This window comes from Balaenoptera borealis (assembly GCF_965194805.1).
Source record: "Balaenoptera borealis genome assembly, chromosome: 12".
NCBI lineage: Eukaryota > Metazoa > Chordata > Mammalia > Artiodactyla > Balaenopteridae > Balaenoptera > Balaenoptera borealis.
The window spans coordinates 92,391,283-92,407,925 of NC_138869.1; the positions used below are offsets into that span (position 1 = coordinate 92,391,283).

The following is a 16,643-nucleotide window of genomic DNA, read 5'->3' on the forward strand; positions in this document are numbered from 1 at the left end:
ATCAAGGACAGAATAAATAATGCATTGGAATATATACACTACTATTTTTCATGTGTAAGTTGCTGTTGTAATGATTAATAATACAAAATATGCTGCTTTCATGGTAGCTTTTGGTATCCTCAATCAACAGGGACTAAAACAAAACTATTATTAGGTAAAACATGGGCTCCCATACTTGAAAAGATTGAAAACTACTAGAAACAAGGAGTGGAAAGTGCCACGAATATGGCACATTTCCATTTGAATTGAAGTTCCTTGTTTACCTCTGAATTGCACATGGTCAAAGAGTTATTCAAGTCTAAGAATGAATCATGCTTATATAACACACTGGTAACAGAAGTGTAGAGTATTAGGATTTGTGGGGGGAAAAAGGAGCACATTCAAATGATCTAATATGAAGCCTTTTTTTTTTTTTCCCATAATGCTCTCAAATTACCACATTGCGGCTAAGTAGATGACAGCTGGCTGCAGAAGTCTATAAACTCATTTTAATCGTGCTTCCTGCCAGCCAGCCTCCACTGCGTCAAATTGAGGAGAGGACTCCACGAGATGCACCCAACTCCACCCCCTTTCCCAAGCTGAGCTCCACTTCTCCCCACTTAGGGTCGATGCTGAGTGATGGGGGCAGAGTCCAGCTGGAGGCAGATGTACCAGAAAGTACCAAGGCCAAGTTGCAAAGAGAAAACGTCCTACTTGTTGAAGGATAGAATCTCGAACTAGCAGAGGGAGCACACAATCAGTGTTGAGTCCACTCCTACCCTCTGATGGAAACAAAACCTATAGTCTAACGTTTGAACATAAAGGACTAGGCATGGGCGAGCACAGCACCAAGTTGTCAACTACCCGGAAAACGTCTGCTTCTCCTCTGAGTAGGCAAATAAATCCATTCACTTTATACACTCCACAGAAGTTTTTATTGTTTATAAATAACTACAGCTCTCTTTCATGTTTCCACATTCTGGGTCTGAGGAGAGAAGGGAATTGGGCCTGTTAACCTTCATGTGCAACTAAGAAACAGTTTATGGCTGGCCAGGTGCAAATGCCCTATCTAATCTCTCCCTGTGTCTGTCGCGGAACAGCTGCAGCAGTTGGAGGGAGTTAGGGAGTTACGAAATATCAAGGAAATGTTTGTGCCAATATTGTCCCAGTTAGGGAGGTAAGAGAAATGTACAAGTTGTTTTCCATTTAGAAAGAGTGACAGTCATCACTGGGGAAAAGCTATTTTTACTGAGATCTCAACAATGGGGGTGAGGACGAGGCAACCAAGTCCAAATGGAAATTTGAGACCTTTTATCAGTCTGTTTCCTTTTTGGAACCATGGCCCCTATAGTTGCAAAAGCCTTTACGTGTACTTTTCTTACTGCCACTTGTTCTCTGTGATCATGGACAGGATACTCAGGTCTCAGAGCTAAAGTATATTTACCTGGAAAACAAAAATTTTCTTTAATTCCTCGTGAATGCCTAAGGGTATTTAAAAGGTTAGTAATATAATTCTGGGTTCAGTAAAATGAGATATTGAAGAGAGAGAGTATAAGACAAAAGGAAGTTTTGTATGAATTATTCAAATACAGTGGTGGTGCAATGCAGTGAACACTGGCTGAGAATCTGAGAGTGAGCACAGGCTCTAGGACTTGCTGGAAGCCTGAGTTGGGACAAGGCTTCTGAGCCCCAGTTTCCTTATCTGTACCATGAGAAGTTGATCTTTGCAAGACTCCTTTCGTTTTACAAATCTATACTGAATGCATACCACTCATCCGGGAGACGGCTAGGCACTGTGTCAAATGTAAAAGAAATAAGACATAATCCATATGCTCTCATAGTGCTCATAATGTAGACAAGACTAGCACAGGTGAAACAATGAGCTGTTGACATGAACTTTTTTACAAGGATATTAATGTAAGAACAATCTCTCTCTCTCTCTCTCTCTCTATATATATGTATATATATATATATATATATATATATGTAAAATCAAATCATCATGTTGTACACCTTAAACTTACACAGTGTTATATGTCAATTATATCTCAGTAAATCTGGAAAAAAAAAACAATCAAGCTGGAGGATGGTTTGTAGTGATATGCCATAGTTCTGTCTTTAGCTCTGTTCTGTTTCAGTATCTTTTATTTCCCCCAAATATTTAGATGAGACTACAGATGGCATCTGGAGCCCACAGAAATTGCATTTGCTAAATGCAACAGCACCCTGACGACAGAGGCTTAACCAAAGAGCGGTTGTTTTTGTCACAAGACAAAAAGACTCTGGGGATGCCTAGTGAACGGCCTGTGCAGCTGCTACACAATGGCATCATGCCCCAGGCTACTTTTCTTTCCTCTCCATCTTTCTTAGAATCCGGTTTTCATCCTCATGGATCTGGCCTCTTTAATAAGCTTGCCTGGAAGCCTTCCCAGTGACTTCTGCTTTTACGTCACTGGCCAGAACTGTATCACATAACCACCCCTAGCTGCAAGTGATGCTGGGACATAGAGTTCAGTTGACTCTTGAACAGTCAAAACTCCCTGTGTAACCTTATAGTCTGCCCTCCGTATCTGGGCTTCCACAGCCTTGGATTCAACCAACCACGTGTAGTACGATAGTATTTACTATGGAAAAAAATCTGCGTATAAGTGGACCCGCACAGTTCACTCTCATGTTGTTAGGGGTCAAGTGTACTTTAATTGAACCCATTGCTACAATTTAACGCAATCAAGCATTTGTTAGTAAAGAAGAAGATGAAAAATGGATATTGGGTATGCAGTAGCAGTGGGTGTCACAGGCTTCTCCTGAGATTCACAGATCACACAGTCTGGGGAGGACAATAAATACATTGAAGAAGTCAGAACACAGAAGGATCTTAGGAGAATGGAAGAAAAAAATGAATCTAACATGCAAAATTCAGTAGAGTTAAAGTCTTACCCCTGAGTCTAAAAGAATCAACTGTATACAGATAGAATGGGAAAATGTTTCTTAACAGCACCCTATAAAAACTCTATTAATTTAAATTTACCACGAGTAGTAACAGCAATCAAAATATTTTACATTTCTTGAATGTTTACTATTAGTTATCTCATTTAATTCTCATAGTAATCCTCTGAGGTAGATTTATTATTATTACAATCCCTATTTTATTCTTGAGAAAACAGAGAATTACAAGGAACTTGACTAAAGTCCTATAGCTAGTAAGTGGCTAAGCCAGGATTTGAACCTAAGGCCAGGGCTCTTATGAATTACCTCTATAGTATACTGTTTCCTAAGGAAAAGTGATCTACTGTCTAAAGTTAATTCGGTTGTGGACTACAGTCATAGTTTCACAATATCTATGTCTAGGAAGTTAATAGTCTGTCTTTTCTGATCAGAACGTGTTTGCAGTGTTGCTCGTAATTCTGGAAACCACAGTCAGACAGACAGTAGCTCCCTCGTATACCCATACCATCTTCGCTTCGGTGTCAGAGGGTAAGAAGGATGCTGAAGGCCAGCTTCTCCTCCAAGGATGTACTCGGCCTCATCCTGTGTCTCTCTGGAACTCCATCATTTAACCCTTCTATCTTCCATATCTCCGATTTACCACTTTTTACTAATTATTTTTCCTCAGCCAATAACTTTATTTTTAAAGTTTCTATCCTAAATAAATACCCCCCCAAATCTCATATGTAGAAATATGTACCTTTTTTTTTTTAATTAATTAATTAATTTATGGCTGTGTTGGGCCTTTGTTTCTGTGCGAGGGCTTTCTCTAGTTGCGGCAAGCGGGGGCCACTCTTCATCGCGGTGCGCGGGCCTTTCACTGTCGCAGCCTCTCTTGTTGCGGGGCACAGGCTCCAGATGCGCAGGCTCGGTGATTGTGGCTCACGGGCGTAGTTGCTCTGCGGCATGTGGGATCTTCCCAGACCAGGGCTCGAACCCGTGTCCCCTGCATTAGCAGGCAGATTCTCAACCACTGCGCCACCAGGGAAGCCCAAATATGTACCTTTTAAACTACTCCTTCTAATGAGTCTTTGTTAACCATAGTTCTTAAAAGAATATTTCACATATGCTGTCTCTACCTCTTTGCCTCCCATTCACACCTTCCTCAATTTCCAGCTACGTTGAACGTCACCAGCCATTGCACATACAACTGGCAGCCGTCTTTATAAGTCAAAGGAGTTGAAAAACCGGATGCTTGTTGGATGCTTGTGCGTTAAGGGCTGCTCATGTATCTGATTTGCATCCAGAAAGCATTCATAAATCTGTTACGAAGTCTAGTTTTCACAAATGTGTTCTCCTACTAAATCAGGATGACTTTTAATTCACTTTGAAACTGAACCTAAACACTGCATGATTTTATTGGCTCATTATTGGTTTTCTTATTATATTATTCTTAACATAACAAGGCTGACTACTTCAGCTCTTTCATACTTAGGAAATAATTTTTATGGCTGTAACACTAACGTACTATGGAAATGGTGGTATGTTGAGCGATACAGTAAATGAAAACTGGCTGGTTCCATTTTGAATTATCAGTGCAATAAGCATCAGTGACACGAAGGATCTGAGAAAAGAAAATGTATTCTCTGCATCTACCCTGGGATTGGCACTGCCCAGCACCACGTCCTCTGAGAAAGGAAGAGACATGAGTCCCTTTGGCAAAATGCTTTGTAAGCAGATAATTTCACGATGGCATAGAAAACCTTAGGTTTTAATTGCAAGCATAATAGAATCATATTTCTAGACTTCCACCATCTAGAATATATCAGGAATACTGGTGGTGTTCAGAAGTTCTATTTCTTACCAATTTTAGCTCTTGGACTCTTTCTGTATTCAGTGGATTGTAGCAAGCAATATCCTTCAAGGGAAAATCCTAAAATTTCCTAAAGGTAGAAGGAAAATAGTAATTAACTTAATATCCTGCTAAGATACAAAGAACAAGTTTTCTACAAGATTTGGCTTTTTGCAGCTTTTTGTTTTTGACCATTTGCAAAGCATGATTAGAACAAGAAATTGCCAAAGACAGGATGGAATGAGAAGCAGGGTCTAGGAGCAGCGCGGGGGCGGCGGGGGGGGTGGCGTGGAGAGTGAGCAGTGGTATACAACCAGATCATGTGCGATTACTAGAATTTACTCAAAAATTTAAAGAATACTGTTACATTAGTGCCTGTATTTTAAAGTAGCACTTCCAACTTTTTAAAGCACATTCACGTGCATTATGCATTTGTGTGCATTACTCACAAAACGTATTCATTCTCAGCTTAAAATTAATAAGCCTGAGATGGAGAAGGTAAGTGATTTGCCCAATGTCTTCTATCTCCTAGCTCAAAAACCTCTCTCCCCCATGCCACAGACAAGCACTTATTTACTTTTATCTCATCTCTTTTAGCTTCCATTCCCGAAATGAGAAAGGAGACAGAGGGAGAAAGAAATACAGCCAGACTTGTTATTAGAATAAAATGGAATAAGAAGGCAGTGATACTTGGGGAGCATTCTGCAAGCACATCTAGATGCTAGAAAGACCCCTACATTAATAAACAAACAAGAAGCTTGCACAGCTATGTATTTTTCCAAAATAGACTGCATTTATGATCAACTTTTAAAAGCTAATAACCTTTACTCTACATAATGCAGGAAAAAGAAATCATTTCGTATTGAGTTCTAACCTATACTTAGAGCCTACACTCTAGTATATTTTACCAGACAACATTGTTCAAAAGAGTTATGGCTTAGCATTAAACAGAACCAAGGCAAAAAAAGAATAACTTTAAAGTGTTCCACAGGTACAAGAAACAGTTTAGGGGAATCTTCTATTAAACCTGTTTTCATCTTCTATTAAACCGTGTTTTCAAATAGCATGCAGTTATTTAGTAACTACCTGTCAGCCCCTTGCTGTAGCCCCTTGCTCATTTGCTTATATGTGCTTTACAAATTAGTGCCCCCAAAGATCTAAAAAAAATATTACACAGAACATGGTGATTATCCTTAGAGTTACTTGGTTTCTCAAAGGGTAATTGCAATTTAATTTGCTGGGTCTGAATTCCTATCATGACCTCATGGTATTCATGTGCTTACAGAGTGACTTTGCATGGCTGTTGGAGCCTCAAAGTATTGTGCACTGGCTAAAGTATGAGAAAGCGCTTGGGAACAGGTGCGAATCCAAAATGGTGAGTGCAGTGTGTTTGTACGTGCTCCTGGCTCTACAGGGCTTGCAATAAATATTATTGAATGCGTGTGTGAGGGGGAGCACGTGCAAACATACACCTGCAGGCTCCTTTGTTCTCGCAAAGGCTGACCAATTCTCGGAGTGAGCAACCTTTTACCCAGTCAAGGGTCACTCCCACTTAATAAGCTACACGCATTTGTTACGTTTATTAGATAGTCAAGGGAAGAGAAATACAAATGTCTCACCTTCCTTTAAAATCAAGAATAACAAAAGTAAAAACATCTTTCATTAAATACAAGAAGTACAGGCACACAGTTTGGGAGGGAGAACAAGAAAGATACAGGAGACTATCTAAGACCTTGAAGCAGCAGAGAGCTGGGGTTTAATCAGAGAGGTGAAGACTGTCCTGAAAGTAGAGACATTATAAAATGATATGGCTTTTAGAGGCTTCAAGGGAATCCGCTGCTTGAGCCCAAACTGTGGTTTGCTGAGGGCTACTCCTGTTAGCTTGCTAGAACCAATTGTTAAATATTCAGGAATCTTGGGAACAGGTTGTTACTGTTGGAATCTTGAAACTGGCCACAGTGGGAGTATTTACACCACGAAAATTGGCAAACACTGCAAGCCAGGGCTCCCAGCCCCGACCCAAGCCAATTTATCAGCATGCCACTGAGTTCAAGTATCGTTAAAGGAACACTATAATGAGAAGCCCAGTTTTCTAATAATTTGTGTGGGACAGGGTCTCCCTACTCATCAACTCTCAGACTTTAAGCCTTCCCCTGAGTGACTCCAAGTCTCGCTTCCCTTCCTTCCTTCTCTCTCTAGCTCTTCCAACCCTCAAGAGACTATCACAACTGAGCACTAATTTGTAAGAAGCCTGTATCTGAATATGAATAGGTAAGAGCATAGATTTGAATTTGAACCCAGGTCCGACAACCTGGGTTGGAATCCACAAGCCTGTATTTACCAGATGTGTGATTTGAATAACACCTCGTCAAGCTTTGGGTTGTAAAAGGGGCATAATAGCTCCCCACCTAATGGAGTGGTTGTACGAATACTAATATCTTCCTTAAAGTGCTGCTGGAGGTATTAAATGAGTTGTTATATGTAAAACATTTGGAACTCTGGCCATAGAAGGCCCCACATGTGTCTCTATTATTGTACTTACGATTGGGAAGACGATCATGTGCACAGGGGACACTGTAGACACTCACTAAATGGGAATTGCTTTTCTTCTTCTTTTTGCAGTTCCATTATTAGACAGAATTGGCATTTGGGTTAAAACACCTTTTTCTTTAGCAGCTGGCAGGCTGATGTCTCTTGGGCCACAGCCTGGCTATTTGGACAGTCTCTGTTGTCACATCGGATGCCATTTTCTGGGAGTGGAAATTCAGCTTTAAAAATGGACAAGCACCAAGTGGTTGGGCTAGGAGACCCACAACCCGTGGAAGCAGGCAGAGCAGGGAGAGCCTGGTGACCCGTCCTTTCTTTGAATTGACAGAACTTACTACCTGTAATAGTCTGTAAGAACTGCATGCATTTGTTCTGTATTCCCTTGGGATTTTATTAGCGCTAAGGGTACCATGGTGATAACTTTATCCCCTTTTTGCTCTTTTGTGGTTGGGCTGGGATGGGTGGAGGTAAGTAGGGTTCTGCCCCCACCTCTTCTCAACTGCCTCTCCACCCTCTCCCTATAATAGTGGTCCTGTGTTCAGTGACACTGACTGCAGAGAGGCCCAAGGATGGGACAGACCTGTGAGACCCATTCCAAGGACATGCCAGTGCCAACAGAAAATGGGGAGAGGAGTGTCTCCCTGGCTTGTAACGCTCTGGATAGAGCTGACTTGATGTTCCAACTCCTGGGCCTCTGAGAACTAAGTCTTCCCTGGCCTCCAGGCAAAGGGTCTTCCCTCAAAGCTCAATCTCGTTAACAGAGGAGTTCTTAATTCTGAAAAATACGGTATGTTTCAGCAGGTGTGCAAATTGGCCATTAGACTCTGCAAGTGAAAACGCATTCATGAGGCTGTAGGACTATAGGTGCAAGAGGCCTGATTGATTGCATGTGTTGTGTACAGTGATCCCTAATACAGTGTATAGTTTTAATTAGGCTTCTCTAAAATCTCTAAATCATGCTGAAACTACATCCATCAATAATTTCTCTGTTGAATTGTGGTACTTTCTTAGCTTCTACAATTTATGCAAAAATAACACCAGCCCTTCAAATCTCTATTATCCACAAGAGTCAGGAACCTCAGGGGAACCCTCCATTCTCCAGAATCCTAAATTGGTTGTATATGGTTTTTTTGGTTTTGTTTTCTGCCTGTAATCCCTTAAAAATCTCGTCAGTTATTTCAGGGCAAACAATGTCAATCTGCCATGATGATCAATTGAATAAGAAAAAGAAGGAGGAGGAAGAAGAAGGGGAAAATAATCATGGCTAACAGCCACTGGGAGCTTAGCCTGTGTGAGAATCCATGCTAAGCGGCTTATATGCACCACTCTATGAATATACAAAACAACCTGTGAGGCACACAATATTATGAGCCCTGTTTTATAGACGAGGAAGTTGAGTCTCAGGGGAGTGAACTTACCCAAGGTCCCACAGATAATAAGTGGTACAGGATTCAAAGGTAGGCCCTCTAACCTGAGACCTTCATGCTTAACCATTGTGGTTTATATCCTTAAGCATTTTGGATTCTGGGGTTGAAGTAAAGGAACATATGATTACAAGTTGGCATTATTAAATATATTGCAGCATGTCAACCAGCTCTCCAGAAAAAAGCAACAACCCTAAATTTTTAGTATTTGTCCGTTTCCATGGTGTAAATATTCCCAGTGTGGCTAATTTCAAGTACCCAGTTTTTAAAATCCCTGCACATCACTGACTAAATATCAGTACGAAATAGGAGAGGGTTTGCTGTAGGTTTAGGAGAGTTGGGTCCTGGGCTGTCTTCCCTCTTTACTTACATGCTGCTGTAGCAAGACTCAATCTTTTTTGAACTTCAGTGCCCTCCCTCATCTATAAAACAAAAAATAGAATCCACTGCCTTTGGGGCTTCCCTGGTGGCGCAGTGGTTGGGAATCTGCCTGCCAATGCAGGGCACACGGGTTCGAGCCCTGGTCTGGGAAGATCCCACATGCCACGGAGCAACTAGGCCCGTGAGCCACAGCTACTGAGCCTGCGCGTCTGGAGCCTGTGCTCCGCAACAAGAGAGGCCGCGACGGTGAAAGGCCCGCGCACCGCAATGAAGAGTGGCCCCGCTTGCCGCAACTAGAGAAAGCCCTCGCACAAAAACGAAGACCCAACACAGCCATAAATAAATAAATAAATAAAATGCTGGTTTAACTCCTAGAGAGTTTAATTATTTAAAAAAAAAAAAAAAAGAATCCACTACCTTCACTTTTTTTTAAGCCTCAGGAAGGGTCTCTATAATGTGACTTGACAGTTTGGAAAGTATAGTTTTTTTAATGTGAAAATGAGGAATCTGCTAGTCACTAACAAGGTCACTTTTGAGAAGAAACATTAAGTTTCAAGTTTAATGAAATTCAATAAATACAGTCATCTATTTCCCTCCCTCCACCTTTATCTTGTCTAGGCTCTTTTTTTTTTTTTTTTTTTTTGGCTGCACTGAACAGCTTGAGGGATCTTAGTTCCCCGACCAGGGATCAAACCCGTGCCCCCTGCAAAGGAAGCACAGAGTCCTAACCACTGGACCGCTAAGGAATTCTCATTGTCTAGGCTCTTCTTGAACTTTGCTTTCTTATTGGGTGATTGTTGGAGGAAAGACAATCAAAGTCACTTTGCAATTTTACCTTGGAAGTATTCTGATTTTCTAAGGCAAAAGTTCTTCAGCTAGGATATTTAGGACAATTAGTTTTCTTTGTAATCCCATTTATTATATTGTATATGCATATAAAAGCATCCTTGAGAAATGATCCATAAACTTTACAAGACTACCGGAGAATGTATGGCAAAAAAAAAAAAAAAAAAAAAAAAAAGCACATATCCAAATGGAGAGTTCCAGAGGGCTTAGGAACAGAATTTTTTTTCCTCATCTGTGCTGGGAGAGGGCAGATTTCTAGCAAAGGCATGAGGAGCCACCACTTCATTGGCCTCACTCTCCAAAATGAAAAGGAAAGTAAAACATGTGCCTTACTTTTCTGAATATTTAAATTTAACTGAAATTTATTAGCCATTAAATACTAATGGGATTTTGATTGACTTTCATAAAGCATGTCGTCCATTTTTCCACCACCACCCCCCTTTTTTAATCTTTCCTCAAAGCCAACTATAAATACTGGCTTTGAGTCAATATTTATAGTTGAGAATGAACATTCTTTCAGTCATTGGGAAGCATGTTCCTTCAGGATAATCTACAGTGAAGGAAAAGCTTGATCTTCTTGTGTTGGAAACTTGGGTATCGCTGAACTGTCTTCTCTAACAGGAAGACATCCTTTAGCATTCCCTCATTCCTTTCACAAATATTGAGGACATACCACTTGCCAGGCAGAGTGAAGGCACTGGGGCCATTAAGACAAATGTCCCCTGCCCCTGCCATTGAAGAGCTAAGTCCACGGAGGAAGACACTAGGTGAGCAAAAAGTCACAATGCAAGGTGCTGAAAGAGAGGAAGGAACAAGTTGCTGTGGGAGGATGTGACCTCCACAGGTGGCCAGACAATTACAGAGGACATATGGGTATATCGCAGCTGCGTAGATGTCCTCGATTGAAGTTAATTTTTATTGATTTGTACAGAATTTTAACAGTAAAGATAGACACATTTAAGGACTCATTTTTATTGCTTAATTCTCATATTCAACTAAAATATATATTGTGTATATGAATTTCCAAACAAAATTCACATGTGCATAAAGGAACACATTGCATTATTTAATCAGTAGTTCTCCATGTTGGATACACCGTAGAATTAATGACCTGATGGCAGGGGTGGCGGGGAGCTTTTTAAAAATACAAATGCGTGGGCCACTTTTCCTTGGTGGGCAAGGACCTGAGAGAAATCACGAGGAAAGATGGGATGCCCTTGAGGGGGGAGAGGTGTTGCCAGAGTGTCTCCTGCCCCCATGACCCACACTGACCATACATATTGAGGGCACATGCTGGCTTTAGTGGGCTCCAGACCAAGCCTTACCTGCTCCACTGGCAGGTTAGCACCACGGGCACAGACCTGCCATATGATGGAGATGCAGAGTCCCTGGCAGGCCTCCTTGCCCCACAGAAATGATTTCCCACCTGGAGCGCTGGTGCTTGAAATCCCCCCATTAGATAGCCGTGGCTTTTCTGGAAGTCTTGTGTTCTTCAAAGACATAAGTGCCCCTGAGGAATTACACGAAAACTTATTGGTTATTTGTACCATCCGGGGGCTCATTTCCTGAGAGCAGGTTTTGAAAGAAGGCGGCAAGGTGAATTTATGAGATTTGGATTCTTGACTGAGAGCTGAAAAAGGGTACAGGAAGAGAAAGTGTCTGTTTGGTTCTCTCCAGGTGGCATCCCTCAGCATGGACCTGCACCCACTGACCACCTCAAAGTAGAATCACTGCTTTATTTAAATGTCACTTACGACTCTTCGTAGTTCCCTAATGACAGGAAGATGCTCTTCCATCCAGTTTTGACCTCTCTGTTTGCTATGGAAAAACTTCCTCTTTCAAGTGGGATTCATGTCAAGAGAACCAAATAAGAAGCAAATAGAAAAATAAAATTCATAAGGCACAAATGGGGAGAAAAATCACTGAATCCTTACAAAACAACTGGCATTGGTCAAGGTGGTGCTCCTCTATATGCTACCTGCATGATACATCGATATATGTGTCCTTCTGGCTCAGAACCATAAGCACCTCTCCTCAGAGAGGCTGGGCGTGGATTGCTCTGTAGAGCACTTAGCACATTCTGAGTGCTCTGTAAATGTCGGGGATATGAGATCATCTTCAGGGGATGTCGCCTCAGAGGAAGGTGCCATGCGGATACTAGTATTGTTATTCTTTTAGCACAAATTTATAATTGACTTTCTGTTAAACATTGCAACAAAAATTAATTCTGTATGATTACAGTCATTAAACAAATGCCTGGTAATGAATGCTTTCTTATTAGCATTCCTCAAATCACTGGGGTAATACCATATAAGGCTGTTGCTCCATTGTCAGATTAATTGGGATGCACAACCTGCCTTTTGCAGTAGAGCCTGCACACAGCTTTATAGCAGCCGGACCATGATTTAAGGCTACTGCTGGACTAATTTATCTTCGAGTTTTTTTCCTATTGCTCTTGCCATTCCGTTAGGTACAATTTACAAGTTAATTACAGCATACAAGTAGCTTAAGGCAATTTCTACCTGCTAAAAAAAAGCAGTGTGTTTTTTAAAACCAAAATGCAGGCGAGAGCTCTCCCACCATTCTTCTTTTGATGCCGAAACTAACCCAAATAATAAGGACTGTGAAGGTTTTCACCTGTTTTTGCATTGGGACGGTCACCCCAAGAATCACCTGCCTTCTTAGCAAGCAGGACAGAAATAGTTAAGTCCCGAAGGCTGTGAGTTAAAAACTCTGCCTGAGAGACACTCAATGTGAGGTGTGCCTGCCAGGTGTGGGGTAGCACTGCCAGGTGTGGACGGAGAAAGGCTGCCCTCCTGCAACTCCGCTTCACAGTCAAGGTCGTCTGACTGGTGCCACCTTAGAAACTGGCCCGGTTCTGTAGAGGACATTGAACGATCACACCCTGCAAGTCAGCTGACTGCCGTGTCATCGCTGCTGCTTTCTGCATCATCGCACTGCCCCAGCCCTGGTTCCTGCCGTTTCCTCATCACAAAGCATACAACTAGGCAAAAAGCGACAGTTGGAAAGTGTTCTTTTCCTGCTGCTACCTAGCATTTCTTCCGTGAGGAGTATTTACCTTTGTTTAGCCAGGAGCAGAGAAGCAGTCTGAATGCACACAATGGCTTCACACTTGGCAGCGTGCATTTCCAGCAGAGCAGGTACTGCTTGGAGCCTGGTGGCCAGATTGCCCCTGGTGGAGCGCGGCTGGGTCCCCAGCACTTGTGGGAATAGCGTGCGGGCTTCTCACGCCGCGCCGCCTTACCTGCAGGAATAAAGGCTAGGACAAAGGAGATGCTGATGCCGTTTGTCTGGCTGGGGCCTGGGCAGGCAGACTCCACCGAACTGATGCTGTGTGACTCTCCCAGCTCCCAGTTCGGGCTGGTCACGGGGGCTGGAGCAGATCCCCGCTCCTCAGTTAGAACACGGTTTAAAGGAGAAACCAGACTCACTGACCTAAATCCATCCCAGTCCTCTCTGGATGCGGGGACAGCTGTCGACTAGCAGTGACACAGCCAGCCATCAAGTGGAGAATCGTTGCGACTGCAGTCTGGGTGCAGGTGGAGCCTGGGAGATTGACAGTTTAATTGCGGTCCTCCGATGGCTTCTTATTTTCCTAAATAATTGTGCTCGCTAAGTGTACAGTTGCCTGGATTAGTCTGCCTTCCACACAGTCTTCGTCTGCGCTGGTGGGAAATCAGGGTGCCAGGCAAGACTGTTTAGTGCTGGCTCCTTCCTGCGTGATGTGATTCAACTAGGATGGGTCACACTGACAACAAAGAAGGAAGCAGAAAGCATCACTTTATCTTCTCTTGTGATGTTAGCGGAACACAACTGTTCTTCTTCGCAATGATGCCCTCCTCTGTGTGTGTGTGCGTGTGTTTGTGTGTTTGTGTGTGTGTTTTAATTCATCTAATTGAAGAGCCTAACAGATATCATCATGGATGTGTGCCTTTTTAAAAATGATTTGGAAAAAAAGGCAGCCTGTGGAGACAGCGATTTGAGACAGCTGCACATTTAGGTTATTGCCAATTTGAAATACTTTGGTTTGTGAAGCCGAGCCCTAAGAGACAAGCTGGGTAACTGAGAAAGAGATCGTAGATAAAGAAATAAAAATGACAAGCGTAATGGAGGCTCTGTGGAAGGGCTGTCAGAGCATCAGTTCCTGGATGGCAATTTCGCCAGGCTGAGATTGAATAATTCATAGATTGAAATTACCCTGCTTTCACCTTTCCATTTAAACCGGCATGATCTGAATCTCTAATAAATTTTCCAGATAAAGTAAAATGCCAGTTTGAATCTGAAGAGCTTTTAAAACCAGATGCTGCATCCCTGAATCTTTCGGTATCTTTCACAATTATCCTGTGAGGACTGCACTTCATCACGAAGCAGCATTACCAGTGAAAATTACTGTGATTACAATAGCAACAGTAGAATACTGTCAAATGATCTCTAATTTACCTAATTTGCTAAGACTGTGTGCTTTTAACGCCCATTGTATGTCACCCTGCCGGGCACCCGGGATCTCTCCTGCACCGAAACAAAAGTGAGGCAGTGTGTGTGATACCTTAACTCCCAAAGCAAAGAACATTCTCCTAGGTTACAACGTCTCTTTCGTTGGGTTTGCATTTGTGTGTGTGTGTGTGTGTGTGTGTGTATGTGTTTCCATTGCCTATACCCCAAATATCCATTTGGGGAATTGGTGAACGTGTTGTGTATTTGGGGTTGATTCTTGGATACAGGAGAGCACAGACTTCTTAATTTATACACCCTTTTAATTTTAATGTATACAAGCATGTGTTTACCAGAAGGGAGGGAAGATTCTGTTCTAGGAGGAGTTTAAAAATGCAGCCAAGATGAAATGTTCATCTTTGTTTCTTTTTTGAAACCCCTCTCTGCTTTCAGGTTAGAGAGTCTTTCAGGGAATTATAATCCTGGTGTGATGTGTTTAAAAAAAAACAAAAACAAAAACATTTCAGATTGAGAAGAAGCTCAAGAGATATCCAGTAATAACTCTGTGCAGCCCTTATTGAGAGCATGTGTGCCTGAGTGAGTACAGGAAGCTTTGGTCCTAGACTTTGGTTGTGTTTGTGTCTGCTCGCTCTCCAAGTAGAAGTCTCACCCAAATAAGTGCTGCAGGTTTTGTCTCAGGGGTCACTGTGCCACCTGAGAGAGTGGCATGGTTCTTCAAGCCTCCGTGGAGAACAGACTGTGATCATTTGATAGGCACAGGCACTTGTGGAATTTCACCCTCAGTAGCAGACAGTATGTGGGCTTCTGCTAGTCAAGTGATTTAAGTTTGACTCTCTAGGTAGGGTTTCCGAGGGATGACAATCTCTGCGGAGGAAGGTAGGTTTGAAACATACCTGTCTAATATTGCGAGTTGTTTGCTGAAGACCCTGAGCTCTGGTATATTTCTTAATCCATTATCCCAGCTTTACCTCTTCCTGCACGCCTGCAAACACCTTTAGCAGAAGGAGGTAAGTTGTATTTCTAATCATTTCTATAGTCGATGATGTTCCTTGTTGTCTGGTTTCAGTGGGTATATGTTTTTTATGTTATACTTTCTTTCCACTTATTGTTATTCTCACTAACCTTGGGATAATAAACAACTTTTTTTCCTGTGTTTTTTCTAAATACAAATGAAACATGGTATTTTTAAAAAGTGATTTAAATATAGGTTTTTTTCCCCTTTGTCTGAATACATACAAAGTTTTAAGGCTTTCCAAAGGAAAGGGGGAAACAGTTTTACATTGTAAATAATTTGTTTAAAAATAGCAGCAATTCACTAGAGATCAATTCTGTTACCATATTGTTTTGTGAGATAGCTCACATTTCTAATACTGAACCTATTATTCTTATCTTTGGAGGAAGAAGCTTGGCTCTTAGTGACAAAGGGCTTTTCACAAACCCACACTGCCTAAGTGCCAAAGTGTTTTCTTTTGTAGCGGGGTGGGGGGGGGGCGGAGAAAGAAACATAGTCTTGATATTCTGCACAAGGTTTGAAATTCCTGGCATTTTAAAGCTCTCCAATAGGCAAAATTGGAGCAGGGTAATTAATCATTGATTGAGCAAACTGGTTTACAAGTCTGATATTTAAGTAGTAACAGGTATCCTAAAATTCTCTAAGAATAATTGGAAATCAGATTTTTGTTACTTTTTTGGGAATGAGAAACTAATTGTATTCACTTGATAAAATAGCAAATTTGAAACTGATAGTTTTATGACTCAAGTATTTGTACTTCATATTCTTGGAAAATGAGAGGTTTGTTTTATTTTGTTAGGATGCAAGTGCCACTAGTGCTATCATGTGTTAGTGCTTGATGATATTGATGATATTGAAATTCCCTTGTTTTGCCACAAAAAAGAAAAGATTCAACATTTAGAGCTGCTAACTTAAAAATCTTGAACTCCAGTATTTCTCTAAAATTAAATTTTCTTTTCAAACTATATTTAAGTCATTGAATGTAAATGATCATGGTATTATAAAATAAGTTCTTTAGATAATTTCTAATCCATTGTTGACAACTTTTCTCACTATGGATATGTCTTACTTATAACGCTCTAGATAAGCATAACAGTTGAAAATGACTACCAGGATAACTTTACAATTGCAAGTAATTTGAAAAAATTAAAGAATCAACTGTAAAGTAGGGATTACTTTGGGTGAATCTCAGATACTGTCATGG

General features: G+C 41.5%; 1 long non-coding RNA gene across 1 annotated transcript; it reads right to left on the minus strand.

The window, feature by feature from the left end:
- Window positions 1-3,676: 3,676 nt before the first annotated feature.
- On the minus strand, window positions 3,677-15,434 carry LOC309607665. Its single transcript, XR_014232488.1, has 3 exons — window positions 11,280-15,434; window positions 4,769-4,847; window positions 3,677-3,910 (listed from the first exon to the last, which is right to left on the minus strand). It is a non-coding gene; the product is annotated as an uncharacterized lncRNA (long non-coding RNA).
- Between the last annotated feature and the right edge of the window lie 1,209 nt (window positions 15,435-16,643).